Source organism: Streptopelia decaocto (assembly GCF_964273445.1).
Source record: "Streptopelia decaocto genome assembly, chromosome: 1".
Lineage (NCBI taxonomy): Eukaryota > Metazoa > Chordata > Aves > Columbiformes > Columbidae > Streptopelia > Streptopelia decaocto.
Genome location: NC_138663.1, coordinates 48,402,830 through 48,420,127, shown reverse-complemented (window position 1 = coordinate 48,420,127; position 17,298 = coordinate 48,402,830). Strand labels below are relative to the sequence as shown.

The 17,298-nt window shown below is 38.5% G+C and overlaps 1 long non-coding RNA gene across 2 annotated transcripts in view; it reads right to left on the bottom strand.

The window, feature by feature from the left end:
* Window positions 1-4,077, bottom strand: part of LOC309440148 — a 45,988-nt gene extending 41,911 nt beyond the window's left edge. For both annotated transcript variants that reach the window (XR_014184141.1, XR_014184142.1), the window contains exon 1: window positions 3,915-4,077. This is a non-coding gene — a long non-coding RNA (uncharacterized lncRNA). The remainder of the gene's footprint in view (window positions 1-3,914) is intronic.
* Between the last annotated feature and the right edge of the window lie 13,221 nt (window positions 4,078-17,298).

Genomic DNA, 17,298 nt, shown 5'->3' with positions numbered 1-17,298 from the left:
GCTGCACCTTGAAAGATTCAACTTCAAACATGCTAAACCCAAACTCTTTTAAAATTCGTTTTGATCCAACCATACCCATAGACTGCTACGGAGCTGTATTAGCCTGATGACTTTCATACTTCAAAAATGTAAATATTTTATGAGAAATGTGTGCTCAGTTTGCTAATATCTAGAAAAAAAACAAGCAGACAAAAGAGCAAGTGATACCACATAATGTACCACGAATCATTCCTTCAATGACTATTAGTTAGTTTTTTTCCTGTTTGCCAGTCATTCAGGAACACTCCCTGTCTGTCTGCAATTCTGGGGGTTCACTGCGTGATTTAGATAGACACATCCTGCTCTGCAGATAGTCTGCCAGGAGAACACTTCAGCATTATTCACTGCGTATTGTTAGTGGTAAGGAACATGTCATCGAGACTATACAATTTTGTTTGTACTATCTGGTTGTGCAACAGCAATGTTGAAGTAATGAATGATGAACATACTTCTCAGATGAAGTTTCACATGAATGACTATTCATGGTAACTACCATAAGACTTTTGTGATTTACTTATGTTTTCCATGAATATGCTTATAGTCATCCAAACAATGAATTTAATAATCAGAAGAACAAACTTGTTCTGCAGATTCCTAGAAACAGATTCATGTCAAGAGTTCCCTGAGCTCTAAGCCCTTTTCAATATGCAGAAGTGAATTTCAGCATTTTCAAACCCTGATAAATGCTTTCCTCTTTTTTCCTTATTTTTTGTCTCCTCGCAGAGGAAAAAAAAAAAAAAAAAAAAAAAAAGAAAAGATTTGATTAAAACTACTGTTTGTTTTCATGCAGTCCACAGAAGACAGGAAGATTGTGAACAAAGAACTGGAGGACAAGAGCTCCTGAGATTTAAAGCAAGCTCCAACAACAACTGTTTCTGTGACTGTTGGTCAATTATGTGTTGTGACTTGGTTTCCCTGTAAGTGTACTCAGAGTGTTTGCTTGCTTCAAGCAAATAACAGGCAAAAACCCCCTTCTTTGATAAAGCTGGTCTTTTGCTTGTGACATATCTGTCATCTGTTTGCAGTTTACTCATGCTATTAAACTTCTGCCTTACTTTTTTCTGATTTTTTTTTTTTGTAACTGTGAAAGGAACACAAGACACTCTTTATAAGGCTTTGTGGTCAAAGGTGTTGTATAACCATCAGTTATTTATTATGAAATGAATGTACTCTTGTTCAAGCGGATTCAGCATGAATATCATATGACAGGACTGAGAGGAAGCTTGTTTATTCTATAGACCAAAGTAGTATTTGTCTTAATAAAATGATAACATTGTTCATATATCTGTAGAGAACTGATCTGCTAAGTCTCTTGATTAAGCTTCAAGGCCAGATTTTTCAACTCTGATTCACCTTGTCAACTATTTATTCATGTGAACAGTCCTACATAAAGTTCAGATCATATTGTGTGTGAAAGAAAAGGAACAGCTTATGTGTTAGTCTCTTTTCTGGGAAGCCCTGGGTCTAGCAATGACATTGACTGGGAATATAACTGCAATAATCTAGGCAATAATGGAACAACATTGGAAATACGGTGACATTAACCAAAAGAAAAAGCAATTAGTTTTAATTAAACTAGGATATGAGGAAGAGTAAAGACAATGGGGGTTCTTCCTGTTGAAAATAAAATGTTTCAAGGTGACCCTAGCAGAAGTTTACATAGCAATAGCTTGAAGCAAAGGATAGATAAATTATTAAAATAATCGGCTAAATATTTAGAAAACTAGAGTAAATAAGAAAGTAACACCACAATCAGTCTGCAGTGAGAGTGAGCTATGGTGCCTTCTTCATTGCTCATGTGTTTTTTCTCTACGGGTCAAGAAAAGAGCAGAAAGAAACATACCTTCATGTGTATAGGAAAATGTACTCTTTTAATGAAAGTGTTTTCTGATCTGCCAATATTGCTTGTGCAAGAAGTTCTTTGTGGAATACTGTATCCACAGTCCTTAAATGAAGGAGTTTCATTCAGCAAATATTGAACTTGATGTGGGTCCATGGGTCATGACAATCAGCAAGAGTTAAGAAATTGCATTTCTTATGAAGTCATGGTATACACATCACAAAGAGGTTGCATACATGATACTTAAAATGCGTGGTTTTACCTTCTTCTGAGAGGCCATGTCCAGGCCAGTGCTTGGGCTAAGACATGAGGCCAGCATGGCCTAGCTCACGTAGCAGATCCACATTAGATCTAGTTCTGAGGATTTTTTTTCCACACACAACCTGCAAACAAACTAATCATCCTTAGAACTGTTTGTTACTGAATTCACAATAAGAACCACAGCTGCCAAGTGTTACTACCCTCAAAGCATGAAATTTAAATAAGATAGACAACAAGTATATCAAATCAGAAAGCAAAGCAATCAGGAAGAATGCTTGCATGAGCTTCAGTAGGGCCGTGTTTATTTTTGGATTTTAAAGTTTGGTACCTGAAAGTCTCAACTCTGTCTCCTACGCACATACGCAACATATAGCTCCAGTTTCATGTTATGAAAACACCACTCTGATAGCCTGTAGGCCAGTCCCTACATTAATTTTTTTTCCAACTGAAAAAAGCTCTCAAACAAAGTAATTATTTTGCTTTGCCTATATTATCCTTTGAAATTTTTTTGCATTTATTTGACTCCCACAGGAGCTCTAGTAGAGCAGCCTTGTTTTATTTAGAATTACAGATGTAACCAAAATTTCTCTACCCTTGACATAGAGTGCCTACCAAACTGTGACTACCACAGTGATAAACATGAAATCTGCATGATTTATAATGTCACTGCAATTCATAGTTTGAGGAATATCTGCATGCTACTGCAACCCCCTGCATGTAGCACTTAGTCCACAGAAGCAGGATTCACCCTGAGTATTTACAGCACTTCAACTGAGGCTTATGATTTTTTGGTTTTGGAGGTCCCAGCTTCAGCTCTCTGCAGTTTGGCCAACATGCATTCCTGTGTTGTAAATCCACCTGGCAAGTTATGACCATGCAGTGACACGGTCATGACTGTGACTATAATTCTAAGCCCCAACGCTGTTAGCAAGCTTCCTTTTCTTTACTGCTGCATTTTTAATGCTTGAGCTAACTAAGATTATTCGAATTGCTTAAACCATGTAAAATATTTATACTGCTACGGAAGTCTTAAGGTCATAAAGAGATTGCTACTAATAGAAGCAACATATTACTGGAGTCAGTGTTTGCGAGTCTTAACTTTTTCCTGCTACATGACTCACCGCACTCAGTTATTCAGAATCAAACATTTTTTTTTAAATTACTGACTTCCTCACTGAAAGGGCTCTTTGCTTAGGTACAATCATAGTAAAACAGATCAAAAAAAGCTGAATTGAGGGAATGAATCAAAAAGGAACCTGTAAAAACTGATTCCTGTATTATTGTTTTCAGGCATTCAGTATTGCACCATATGATCTGCCAGAGAAATCCAAGGGAAAGACAGCAAATACAAGAATCTACATTCAAAATACATGCAAGACTTGACCTGGAAACTTGGTTTCTAAAATAGCTGAGACCAGAAACATCTCCACACTTACAATTGGGAGTATCTGTGCAGAAGTTGTCATTTGCTCTGCTGCATTGCTTTGGAGGGAACAAAGAGGAGGTCTGCCTCCTGTAGCACACCTGCATTTCGTAGTCCTCCCCCAGCTTTTGAACTGGATCAAACCTCAATCCCAGACTGGAACAGGCAAACAGAAACCTGGAGGTGTACAGGCTCCAGATCTGGATCTGTTATTCACATTTTATACAGGTTTCTAACCCCAGGGAAGAGTAGGAGAGCGAGGGTAGCTTTGGATCTGCATAACACTGCAGGTTAAATTATCATAACAAATCTTTCTGATGCATTTCAAGGTACTTAATCTTATTTCCTTACCTCAACTCTCTTCCTCCAGCCCCCCAGCTCAGCAAGGGGGGGAAGGCACTGTCACCCCACACTACTCCCCACGGTGCCAACCAAACAGGAGGAGGAAATACATCTTGTGATCAGAGGAGATATGGTTCAGCAGAGTCCTAAAAGCTGTGTGTGAGTAGAAGCAGCTGCTGTGCGGGGAAGCCCAGGCAGTGAACTGCTGAGAAGCAGGATCTGCTGGCAGATCAGACGTTGCCCCAACAGGAGGTTTTGCAAGGGCAGCCAACCATCAGGTTGTAGCCGTGCCTTTATGTTTGCAAGGAGGAGGGGTGTACCCTTTTACAAAGGTATTTTCATGTGCCTACATGAGATATTACATCTGGACAAAACACTATTTTTTCTGTTTGCATTTCTATAGATCACTTACAGTAGTTTTGTATTCATGAGCTAGAAGGTATTTTGAAATCCTGTGCAGGACTCTAGCCTTGTACCTGGAGGAAGACAGAGTGTGCACCTCATGGGAAAATCAGCTGCAGTAGGAAGGGTTGTAATAGAGTGAAATTTCTAGACCTAGAGCTAACAGAGAAGGAGAGAACAACTAGAAGTAATGAGGATGTCTACAGATTGTAAACTGTGCATAACTCTTGAATTGTTGCACCATGGCCCCTGTGGTAGGACTGCACTGCATGACTGGCAGTGACACTGTCCTGGTGCTGTTGGCACCATGATTCCCAATATGCGGGATAAATTAGCAAAGCCTACTGCATATTCATTGCAATGTGTCCACAAAAGCACGTTAGGAAGCCTCTGTCACCTCCATCTATAAGCACTTCCCTGTCCTTTGGATCTCTGAAATAAGCAGCATGTGGCTTGCAGCTCCCATGTCCTTTAAGAGCAGTCCTGTCTGATTACAAGAAACAAATGTTAGATGTCATGTCCTGGGAAATGCCAATCTGCATTGCCAATGTGATACTTCAAATCCACACCAGATGTTAACAGCTGTGTACTCACAGGAGCAGTGAGGAGCCATGGACATGGCTGTGGTCACAGCAGATCATGTGGTGAGCATCTGTGTTTTTAGCAACTGACCTCTCTGTCCCATGTGTAACCAGGATCCTGCAGAAAAGCATGTCCTAACATCATTTTCTTACCTCTCAAGCACGGGCTCTAGATGACTGACAGAGAACAGCTCTGCTGGTATCCAAGGTTTGCAAGGGCACGTCTGACACTAAAGGAGAGGGTCTCCTTTGCCATGAACACACCTCCTGACCTGCCTGGGGCAGGTTCCCAGCAGCAGTGGAGATTTTCTGCAAGTATCTGTGAGGCTGTGACTAAGTTAGTGTCCATCTGAACATCACTGGTGCATGACAACACTGTTTATGGTCTCAGCAGTGATCTCCTGCAAAGCTTGTCCACATATGTTTAAATGAACCCGGGCTCAACATGTACAGCTGCATGTGAGCTACTGCTGATCCCACTACAAACCTCTTAAATGGCCATTTATTCAGAGCAGATTAAGTATTTGTAAAATAAGATACACAGTCTAACTATCTGCTACTTATACATTTTTTCACCTCACCTTAAGCCTCTATTCATTTCATTTGGAACAACCTACTTCCACCTTAAACAGTTTTTTTTTTAGAAAAAAAAACAAAACAAACAAACAAAACCAAAACAAAACAAAAAAAAAAAAAAAAAAAACACACCAAAACCAAAACCCAGAACACTCTCTTCATATTTGCTGGATCATTTCTGTAAATGTAACTTTTTGATATTAGCCTTGAAATTTTACTCTAAATTTGTTTGCTGCAATCTACATGCTGTCTTTTCTGCAATTTATGTTATATGCTCTACTCTATCCCATCAATTAATTTCAGGATACATTTTTCGTGTGACATAGTCACAAAACACATCTGTATTATATCTAATGCTGCCTAGGCTCAAAGCCCAAACAACCATGATGTTGTTTAGTTAAAAATCATCTGGCTTACCCCACAGAGACATTTTTGTAGTCTCTTTTTAAAAATTTGGTCATTATGCTTGTTTTTTTAAAGTGGTGTTTTGAAATGTCATCATTTGTCCATACATCATAGCTTATCAGTACAAATCAATTTCTAGTCATAAAGCTTGAAATCAAACTCAAAGTCCTAAAAGATTTTGAAGTACCTAAAGTATTCAAAGCATTTGAGTGGATTTCCAGCATCACTTGTTATTCATGAAGGTTTATTTTTACTGGAGAAATAGACTGTCTTCTGATCATCACAATATAGTAACTTTGCTAAGTACAAAAAGTAGTAAAACTATTTTTCAAGCAGAGGCTGAAGAGTGCAAAATATGGTGCTGTGTTTTTTTCATTCTTTTTCAAAATCAAAACAAATATTGTAAAAATTTTGATTCTACAATATGTAACTTCCACTTATGGAGTTAAATTAGTTGTAGCACAGACACTGTCCCTCAGTGCACACAGTATTTCATCATTTGAAATCTGTTTCCTATGAAAGCTTCCAAGGCTCCAAAATGTGGTACATCAGCTGAAATTGTCGATGTCAGCTGCATTTTAGATAGTCTGACATGAGGCATTTGCCATGCTATAAACATCCTATAAATGTTGGCCTGTTAAGGTCTACCTAGCTTTATTTAGCAATGGAAGCCACCACGGAAATATTTAAGTGATTAGAAAACATTCCTGGATTTTAAAACTCTGTAGTATAAGAGGTAGTTTATAGTATAGTTATTCCCTGATGGTTCTGCTCTGTTTAATGAGTGTGTATATGATGCAACCCATCAGGTCAATGAACCCCAGCCTGGCTTGAAATGTTTGTGCTGCTGGAACCAAAAGGACTGTATACCCACAGGTGATCTTGGAGGGCTCAGCACCGCAATGATCCAATGTGACCAGCCCTGGAAATAAAATACATTAACTGGGTCGGATGGTGGCTTCCTTCCTTGCCTTGTAGAATATAGAATATTTATGATTAAGCTTTGTAACTGAAAGTCGGAGCAGTGTTTGTGCTCATTCAAGCTGCACAGTCTTATTCTGGGTGATTCATTCATTGAGTCAGGCAGCCATGCATGCAGTCATTCATAAGTAATGCCACGCTTCCCTTCAGCGTGCAACAGCGATTTACCTCCCTGCTCCCTTCAGTGTTTGTTCAGCAAACACACTAAGCTAGACAGTTCAAATTTCAAGCTTTACCCCTATTTTTAAAGAAACAGTGTTATTTAAATGCATGTATACAGGGTGCTGTATGGAGAACTGAGCACAAATGTCAATAAGAGATGGCTGCAACCCACAATATCCCTCCCAAAATATTCTGTGTTTACCTGACATCTATGAAAAGAGGCTTGTACTTAGAAGAAAGATTTCAGCTCCTTCCACACTCATGCCTTGCCATAAGTAGGCCTATAGAAACAGACCCATTTTAACATCCACCAGGACTCCAAGAAAAGGACTGATAGCTCACCCCTAGCCCTATGCAATAAAGCCTGGAGCACCAGCATTTGATTATCTGTTATCAGCATTTTTTTGCTAATTGCAGCTGCTAACAGGAAACAAAAACATTCAGAAAATCACAGACCAAGGAAGAGCTTTTGACCGGTGTATTTTTAAGGAGCTATGAAGATCTTGCCAGAGCTGCAGATTAGGCAATAACAAGTGCTTGATTTTTGTAAAATCATGGCATAGGGGATTTGTCTCATTCAGCTTTACACAAATAAAAGTAACACACCCAGTCTAAGCTAATTATTGCATTACCCTCCCCACTTAGAGAGAGACAGAGTAAATTTACATGGAATGAAAGCACTATGTGACACTGCTTATGTGATCACTGAGTCTTCTGGCACCAGCTAATTTCTGCTTTTAGTGAAATTACAAGGTCAATGCAAGTAAATATCAACAAATATACAGCTCATGGCAACCCTCACAACTAACAAAATCCAGAGTGCAGGCACACTTTGAGTGAAGTAAAATGGTTATGCAGTATGGTGTCTCTTCCATCTTTTGGGAAGGAAAGAATTGGTTTTTTTTTTTTCTTAATTTCTAAACAGAATTCTGAGCTGAATACATTCCAGTTGGGAAAGCTGGCCTCAAACAACGTTTTATTTCATGCAAATCTACAGGAAAAAAGGAACAAAATGTTAAAAATATTTCTGGGTATGACATGTTCATACATCACAAAGGTCAGGGGTATCACAACTCAAACACCTTTGTGGACATATTTTTATTAATCACAAAAAATACAACTATTTTTTTCCTGTTTTCTCAAGTTTTCAAAGCTCTACACTGTATTGCTAAACACAAGTTATTAAATTATGTTTCAAGCTTAAGGAACCTGATGCTTTGAAACTCTTTTGAAGTTAGGAGATTATTTTATTTCTCTGGGCTTTTTGTTGTTGTTGTTGTTGTTTTGTTTTGTTTTATTTTTAATTTTGGTTCTAAGAAAAGAACTTCAGTTTATCTGCCATTATTGCTTTCTTTTATAGTTTACCAAAGGACATCCTTATGAAAATGTACATATTCATGTTAAAGAATAATGTTTTGAAACACTCTTCTGTATTTTGAATCTTTGCTAACAGCAGGGCTTCAAAAATACCTGTTTAAATTATTTACCTTTCTTCCTTTTAATCGTATTTTCAAGGAAATTAAAATTGTTTTCTTTGAATTTTTTGTTTCTTTACTTTTTGATGTATTTAACATATTGTAACAGAAAAGTAGTAATATTTTTCCGCATTTTTCTGCTGTCTTTTAAGTTCTAAAGCTTTTAAAGTATTCACTGTATTCAGGACAGTGTGTGGCTATTATTCCAAGTAGCAGTCTATTGCTGATCTTAACTGTTTATAAGAAAGAAAAATGCATTTGCAGAGAATACAGGGATTGCTATTTTATGGATTTACTCAAGTGTCTGGCTGAGAATAATTTTTCAAGGAAAAGTGAATTTTTCACTAAGCGATAAATTCTGTAGAGTGGCTGGCTAATGCAGAAAATACTGATTGTTTGTCAAAAGAATCAAACACCCCAAACACCAAACCTGAAATACTTTGGTTATGGTACTTTGTGTCTCTGTACTTTGAGTTTTGAGTCAAATTTCTTCCAAGTAATTAAACAAAATATGCATGCTAGAACTATAAATGTTTCATTTTTTATTTTAAAGGATTTCAGCTGGACTTCATGTGCACAAGAAACAAGAGAAGCAACCTTCCGTTGCTATGAATATATGGCACCCAGTTCTCTGAAAGTTCATATCACAAGCTGATACTCAGCAAAACAAATCAAGGGACAGTGCAAAGTGTGGATGGAGTAAGAAAAAGATGAGCCTTGTAGTGTAGCCATGAACATGGGGTTCTGCTAGAGTTATTTGGATTCAAGACCTATGACCTCACATGCTTTCTATAAACTTTTCTGGACTCCGATTGCTCACATGGCCAAGCATTAAAATCCACTGTAAGTGACCGTAACTGATAGTCCAGAACACGAGGCAAAACCTTTATGCACAGCAGTCATAGGTTTAATTCAGCAATACTACTATGTTATATAAAGTGATAAGTGCTCCAGTAAATGCAGTAGCTCCTTTTCTGTTCAATGCTTTGCACCCAGCTTGGCTACATCTCTACGTAGCTGGGTACAGGTCTACAGTTAGAGTGTGGAATGTAACTTCTTCCTGTTTAAAGAGTATTTGTAAAATAAATATTAACCTGACAGAGTTTTGGTGTACTGATTTTACATATCTACTTAGTCAAAAAGGCTAATGTTCTCTCTGTGCTTGAGGCACAGTGGAAAGAACAGTGGAAGCACAGTCAACTCCCAGTGTCTTTCCTGATGCTACTTAACACTAACACAACTATTATTGTTAGCATTAAGCAGCAATAATCTTCTCTGCGGTTCAGTGCAGAACCTTAAGTGAGGTTGGATCACCCTGGCACAGGAAAAACTGGACAAGATTTGGGTCCTCCTGAAGGACCTCACAGCTACAAATGACAAAGATTTGGAAATTTTGTAATTACCTGGTTTTTTTCAGATGAGGAAATTAGACAAATGAAGCTAAAGCCTGCATTGGCTCTAGGAACTGAACCCAGAGCCTGTGATTTCACTAAATCATTGTTTGGCAGGTAGTCTTCTGCCAGTCACTTATGTAGGCTGGTGCAGTAACTCCTGCCATTACCATTTTCTTTATCTGCTTCATTTTTAATTGCCTCTGTTCACCTTCCTGAAACTTCAGCAGTGTCCTGCTCCTTCTGTTCTGACCTTGTGCTCTTTGCAGTATGGATGGCTGAGGAGAAGTTGTGGCTGAGCTAGCTAAATGCAAATTGGCTGCTTTCTTACACAAGAGGGAAGGAGCCTGCCATGACTGAAACATATAAACAGACAATATTTCCTTCCTCAAGAATGAGCTGCTCTTGTTCTTTCTGCGGCAAATTAGACTGTCTACACTAACTTCATATCTGAAAGAAAATCCCTGGTGATAAGTCCTGGAAACACCAAACTCACCTACAAGATAAGAGTCTTTAGCAGGATATGCTGATGAGGACCATTGACTGTTAAAACCATTCTAACTTGTTATTTGGTCTTTGTACTGCAATGTGTGTCCCCTTATTAATTTGCTGCATGCTCTTTAAATCTCAGGTTGAAAATCTTGTGGAGCAGATGTTCGTTTAGGATTATTACTCTGGACAGCACAGGGAGGGTCATATCCTCTTTGGAAGCCTGGCCACAACAAAGAGCATGAATAATCACCAGTATGAGTCTACAGAATGAGCACGTTTTACACGCCAGCCCCACTAGAAGCACAAACAGCTCGGTCATCAATGTGCTGTTCATCAAGGCATTTCCAAATAACAACTCCTCTAAGAATCTGGGTATTATCGGTTGAATGGCATTTCTGCTCTACTTTTCTCTTTCACTTTGAATCCATTCAGGCACCTTGAAGTCACATGTAGAAGCTGCAGTGACACTCGCTGGAGAAGGCTGAACTGATTACTTTCTGCTTCATGGGCTGCTGAGACTCTAGGCACCAGGTTGTTTATGGTAATGATTACACTTGCATTTTAGCCCATTAAGCATCGCATATCTGCTGAGCTATCCAGCTTTTATTCAGAAAGCTAAAAACCTGTGCATCATCCAGCACTCTGCAGATGCCCCAGATATTACAGCAGCACAATCGTTCTACTGTTTAGAGTACTTTGTTCCTGTCTCTCTGAATTATGGGATGTCACATCATGGCATGTGTTGCTAAAGTACGAGGTAACCCAACATGACATGACATAATGGGATACAGCCTGTGGGTGCAGGGAGAGAGTTGGGAAGGGAAATACAACTGGATCCATATATGATGAAAAAAAAATGACCAAAACTTTAGCCAAGCAGTTCCTTGTATCATACCAAATTATTCAAAGAAACAATCAAATTTTTGTTGCACAGTGACCTAAAAGCAAAGTAACATGATTACATAGCTGCAGAAAATTAGACTCAACATCTTTGTTTGTATTTCAAATAATTGTAACTTTTGCTGATATGGATGATGCCCCACTTTGTCATCATTAACAACCTTTGCTAAATTGAAACATTCTGCAGAAGCCCTTCAGTTTCACCAGTTTTGAACAGAACAGGGGTGAGTTTCAAAATCCATAGGTTTCTGTCAAAAACATATGTACGATTTCCTGTCAAGCTTATCTACCACTTCTCCCAGTAATGCAGCTCCTTGGCAGCAAAAGGTCCCCAAGATCCACCAGTCTGCTGTGGGTTTAGAGCTTCTTTTGCTTTCAGAGATAATTTTGGCACTTGTGGTTGTCAATCCATGGCAGAACAGAACCAAATGTCAAAGTGCCAAAATCCTTTGTGAAATGGCTTTACCTTCCTTCAGACAACTCTACTCAAATGTTATAGGAAGAACCAAATTAACTGCAGAACCACTGTTGCAATGACACCGAAAATCAATTCCTTGGGTGACATTTAGTGTTTAGTCACACACAAGGCTCCTGTCCCTTTTCTTGCTTCTTCACCTACATCTAAGTACTCTCAGCAGCAGGCAGCAAGGAGTCTTTCAAGAGAGACGTACATTAATCTGCAGCCTTACTGTTCTCAAAGGAGAAATACTTTCCCTGTCCTAGAATAATTGTTTTTAATTGCAAAACATCCTCTGCCTAAATAAAAATAAGATTCCCCTTGGCAGACTCAGGCAGGCCAATGATTATTTATTACTTGCAGTACCATTACACATAGGAACTCAGTCATGAATCAGAATCTCAAGGGCCATCTTGCTACTTATAGATAAATCTAAATGTACTGTTTCATATCCTTCCATTTCTGACTAAGTTTTTCAATAAGTGGGTCATCGAATTAAAGAAATTGGTGCAGATGGCAAAGAGCACTGGAAAGCCATTCCCTACAAAGTGCTTGTCTTCTATCAATGTAGTACTTACCCCACTAAGTGTTTTTGAGCAATAGGTACAGGGTTAGTTTCTGAGAGCAGGAAAAGGGAATTGAAGAAACCTGTCAAATGGCTGAGAAGCTTTCAGAGAACTGAGAACAAACAGGAATCTTTCTCCTGCTAGTTAAGAAAATGTATTATATCCTGTAACCTTACTAGATGTAAAAGTTTCTGTTCTTATCGGTATAACACTTATTTCAGCTCTATTTTTAGTGTTTTCTGATAAGCTTTGAGAAAAAAAATCAGGATTCTCTTCCATGATTTATCAGATCACTGGTACCCAATCTTTTCTCACAGCTGTTTACCTTTTTGTGAAAGGTAAATCAGAACAAAACTACATGCTGGTGTGTCACTGCACATTTAATGATGTCTTCTCCACTCCAAAGCTGCCAGCTCCATCAGGTGCACACCAGAAGGATTCATTCTAGTTCTCTGTCTAACCTTATACCTACAGCAACAGAAAAATCTCTTCCCAAACACTGATTACCTCCACAAAAAGTTTGGTGACTGTATGCTTTCCCTGTAATCTAAGTGTTTATAAAATCAGTCCAATAGGCCTCCAAAGTCTGTCTATAAGGGCACTGTCTGATGACTCACACTCATGTTACAGATGAGAACTAAGATGAAACAGAATCAGCAACTCGCTGCATCTTTGCTGAGTTGGTAGAAAACTCAGAAATTGTAGCTCTGGATATGAGAAAACATAAGCAAAACAGCAAAGTAAGTCTTCCTACTCTCTGTATAAAACAAACTTCACTCAACTTTGAGAAATTATTAATGGATGTCTTCCTAGATGGAAGTTAAAAATGCATGTTAAAGAACAAGGGGTAAACTCACTAGTATTTTATGCTTCCTGAGCTAACCCCACCCCCCTCAGCTTTGCTCTTGTGTGAATGTTTATAGTAGACATCAGCTCTGTTTTTCTATATTTTCCCATCTATTTGCTGGTTGCTATGTGAAACTTTGCTGTGTTTTGAAAAGGTGATTTAAAAGGATCAACCAGATGTTCCTTTTGGGTTGATTTTCCAGCCTGGGTGAGCGGAGGATGAATCTTGATCCTGTGACTCTTAATAGAATTCCATCCTTCCTTACACATAGTCCCTCCCATGGTGGGGAAGTATTCTCTTCTCCTAACCAGCATCTGAGACTGGACACAGAAAGGGAAGGGGATAGAATGAATTTTCTCAGATGTCCTGCCTGTGTGCATTGCTCACAGGCCCAGGGACATACAGGTCTCCAAATTCAGAGTCAAGGAAAGAATTCCTTCTTTTTTTCAGTTTTTTTTGGGAGTCTGAGAGGCTGAGGAGAGTAGATTAATGGCCTTTTTATGCATCATGCTTCACCAGCTGCTGTGATCTGGGTGTTTTTAAAATGATACTTTTTTTGGCACTAGTGACGTTTTGAACTCTTAGATCTTCACACAATGGCAAATCTGGCAGGTTGGTCTGTTTAGTTGGGTTTTGAGAACTGAGGCATCTGATCTGACTAATGCTTTCATAGGAATGGAGTACATTGTGTCAGAGCAGGTGAAAGCGGTGCTGGATGAAAGCCCCATAACCAATTCTCAGCAAAGGCCCACAGTGGTTCATAGGTGAGGATACGAGAACCAGATAAGCATTTGTAGAGGCATTATTATTACCCCACAATACTTTCACAGCCTGCAGCAAACTACCATGCGGGGAATTCTTTAACCAGAAACACTGTCTCTGTACTTAATAAGCAACCTAATCTCGCTGGGCTTTTATTTAATGAACTGAATGTAACCAATCACTTCTTGAATGTCCTTAATGTGTCCACAAGCGTCAAGGAAGACTGACAGTGCCTATGGGGGTGAAGTTTAACAAACTAGGTAATCTTTAGTAGTTTCTTTAATTTAAAAGTTGTGAAACTATTTCACATTACTGTTAATTGGCATCTTATGTCATTCTCAATATCAAGGACAAAAATTTAGTGCCAGCAAATTTAATCACATTCCATTTTCTCATTAATAAATAAATAATTATTCTGAATCTGTGTTTTCTCTGTAAAGCAATATGGAGATGCAAAGGCTAAAAGCCCTCTAAGCTTATGTACATACTGTATTTGTTGCTTTTCACATTCTCATTACAACATAGTGTAATCGAATCATTCCCCACTCTTTTATTTTGGTCACATGCAGATTCTGAATGGACTTTTCTTGGATTGCTTGAAGGAAATTCTTATTAAACAGGATGTGCCTCTTCCTCAGGGTGACAGGTTATACACAAAGATTTTTCATCAAAATGAAAACTACTTTATTTGCTGCCAACCATATGTAGAGCAAGAAGGAAGGTCTGGCCTTCTTAACTCCTAGGAGACTGAAAATGGAGACTAAATGGAAAACACATACATTATAAATGTTCTTTTTAAAACATAGTTTTACAAGACTCTCAAAATGTGGGGAATTGAAAAATATATTCAGAGAGCTATGTAGTCAGGGAAGCAAGCATATACAGTTTTGAAGATCATATTTTGAAGATAGATTGGTGGATTTTAATTCTAGAAGGGGCAGTTGTGATCACTTGTCTAATATCTTGCGTACTACAGATGGACAGATGGGTGGGAGGAATCCATTTCTGCTTTAAGTCCAAATTTATTCAGAATGACAACAGTTGGTCCCATGTACCTGATGATCTGAAGGGCTGGCTGGTTTGGGAAAAGAAGCATGTGAAATTTTTCAGCTGTTTTTTCAGCAAGTCCTTCCAGAGTCCAGAGTATGTAAAATAAGAATTTTGTCCAAAAAGACCAACTTCATCTCAAATGCTGATGATAATGCTGGATCTCTAAAGCACTCATTCAATATATTTATGTCCTGTTATTTTTAGTCATACGGCCATTAGTGGGTTGAGGCTTTCATTTCTGAGTATTTCCTCTTTGTTGTGGTAGATCAGTATTAATTTTATTATATAGTACTACTGACAGAAAAGGCCTCTAATTATCTAGCTTGGGATTCTTTATCTGGGGTTTAAAGGCTTACTATAAACTTATCCTAAAAAGTGTGGAAGAAACAGATGGCGAAAGATAAAAAGCAGATCATGTGAGTGGGTTTCAGAGTGTTGTGTTATCCTCCTTCTTCTTATATTTTGACCGGATATTTTTTGCTTATTTTGACGTGAAGCATGGCAAGCTTGAAAAAAGTAAATCTTGCCTTGAGATAGGAAAAATACTAGAGAGACTTTTAGATAAAGACATCAATTATACAGCAAGACTTTTTGCATATTTGTTTATTCTCTGCAATATTCTTGTGCTTTCTGCTATTACTTTTTTATTAAAAATAAAGAGCAAAAATACACATAAACTTTTGCAGATTATGATGCAAAATCAACTAGTGTCCTCACTTCAAGATTTTCCCTTTGGGAAAGGAAGCACATTGGGCAAGCTTCATACTAACCTAAAAGATCTGATACCAAACACTACAGAAGCTGGCCTGGTGCAACTTGTTTTTTCAGACTATGTAGTATTTTTGTCGTTATGCCATATTATTGATGTTTTACAGTATTATTTAAGCTGTGCTGTTTGAATATTTCATGACAACAATTATGTTAAAGAGCTATTGCAATATCCCTGACTCTTGCAGTGACAGCAGGACTTGGATTACAGATGTAGAAGGCAAGGATCTCTCTTTCCTGAGTAGTCACCTATGGCTTCACCTATGTGATCCTTCTGCATGCAAGGTCCTGGTCTCATATGACAAGAGGGCTACTTCACTCTACAAGGAAGGCTACTCCAAGATGACACCAGTGGTGGGACCCCTTTCATGTCATGATCCCTGTGCTGCCTTATCTTTGACCCTCCCAAGCCCCACAGATTCCCACAAACATCAGATGTGTAATAACTTTGCTTTGCTCAGGCACTTTGCTAGACAAATGTAAAAACTGTTTGAGTAAGGTGGTATTGTGGGTGTCAGGATGCCATCTCCCCATCACTTGAAGCAGACACTGTACAGGGCAGCTACTGGTGTTGCTCAGGATCCAACTGGGCAATGCAGTGCTAAGCAGAAGACGCTATCACAATGTCAGCCCTCTAACACTGATATTTGGGGTAATACATATATTGTAACTCATGCAGTGCCTGGTTGCCCTATTGCTTCTCTCCATTCTGCTTCCCAGTTCTGGCAGGTAAAACCATCTGTGCTCTGTATACAAAAGGTTCCACAAATATGTTACAAGTTACCCTGTAAAACAAACACGTCTCTTTTTTTTGTCCTAATTTTGTATCTGTCATCATTCAGTTAAAAAGTCTGTCTTTCTCACAGAAACAATACAAGTCACCAGGAGAAAGGTCCTACATGTCAAAGAAAGTGGATCCTGTACCTGACTCTCAGCTTAGGGCAAAGTACTGATGAATAAATACAATGAGCTTGTATACAAGGGTATTTTCACTAGCAAGTAGACAAAGATCTCACTTTGCAGAGTAACCCAGCAACAGAGAGTAAAAACTTCTGAGAGACAAGGCACTAACCTGTTTCACTAATTCACTGGGAGCTGGCACTTGCCTGCATCTCCAAAAAAGTGGGGGTGGATTTGAACCTGAGATAGCAAGTGGTTTAAGTTACCTCTGTTTATTTCACACTTGCAACACTATCCTCCTATGATCTGTACCTAAGATAAATTGTTCTTCTGTGAGCACATTACTTATCTTAACAGTACTGCTCAAAACAACTAAAGGTCAGGTTAGAAGACAACAAAATGTATCAATTCAAATCACATTAGTACTTCAGAAAGTGAGAGATATGGGCATTTGTGGGGTTATTGTGAGGATAATACAACATTTGAAGTTAACTGAACACCCCACTTTTGGCAGAATCGTCTTCAAAATTCCTCAGTTGGCTCATGCAATGGAGCAGCAATCTCCATTTAGAAAAAATAAAATAAAAGGTCAAAATGTTAAAAGTTACAGTGACAGCAACTCAGGCTCAATAGGAAGCTAACTAGCTATTTAAAAAGCACCTGTATTTTTCTGTTCCC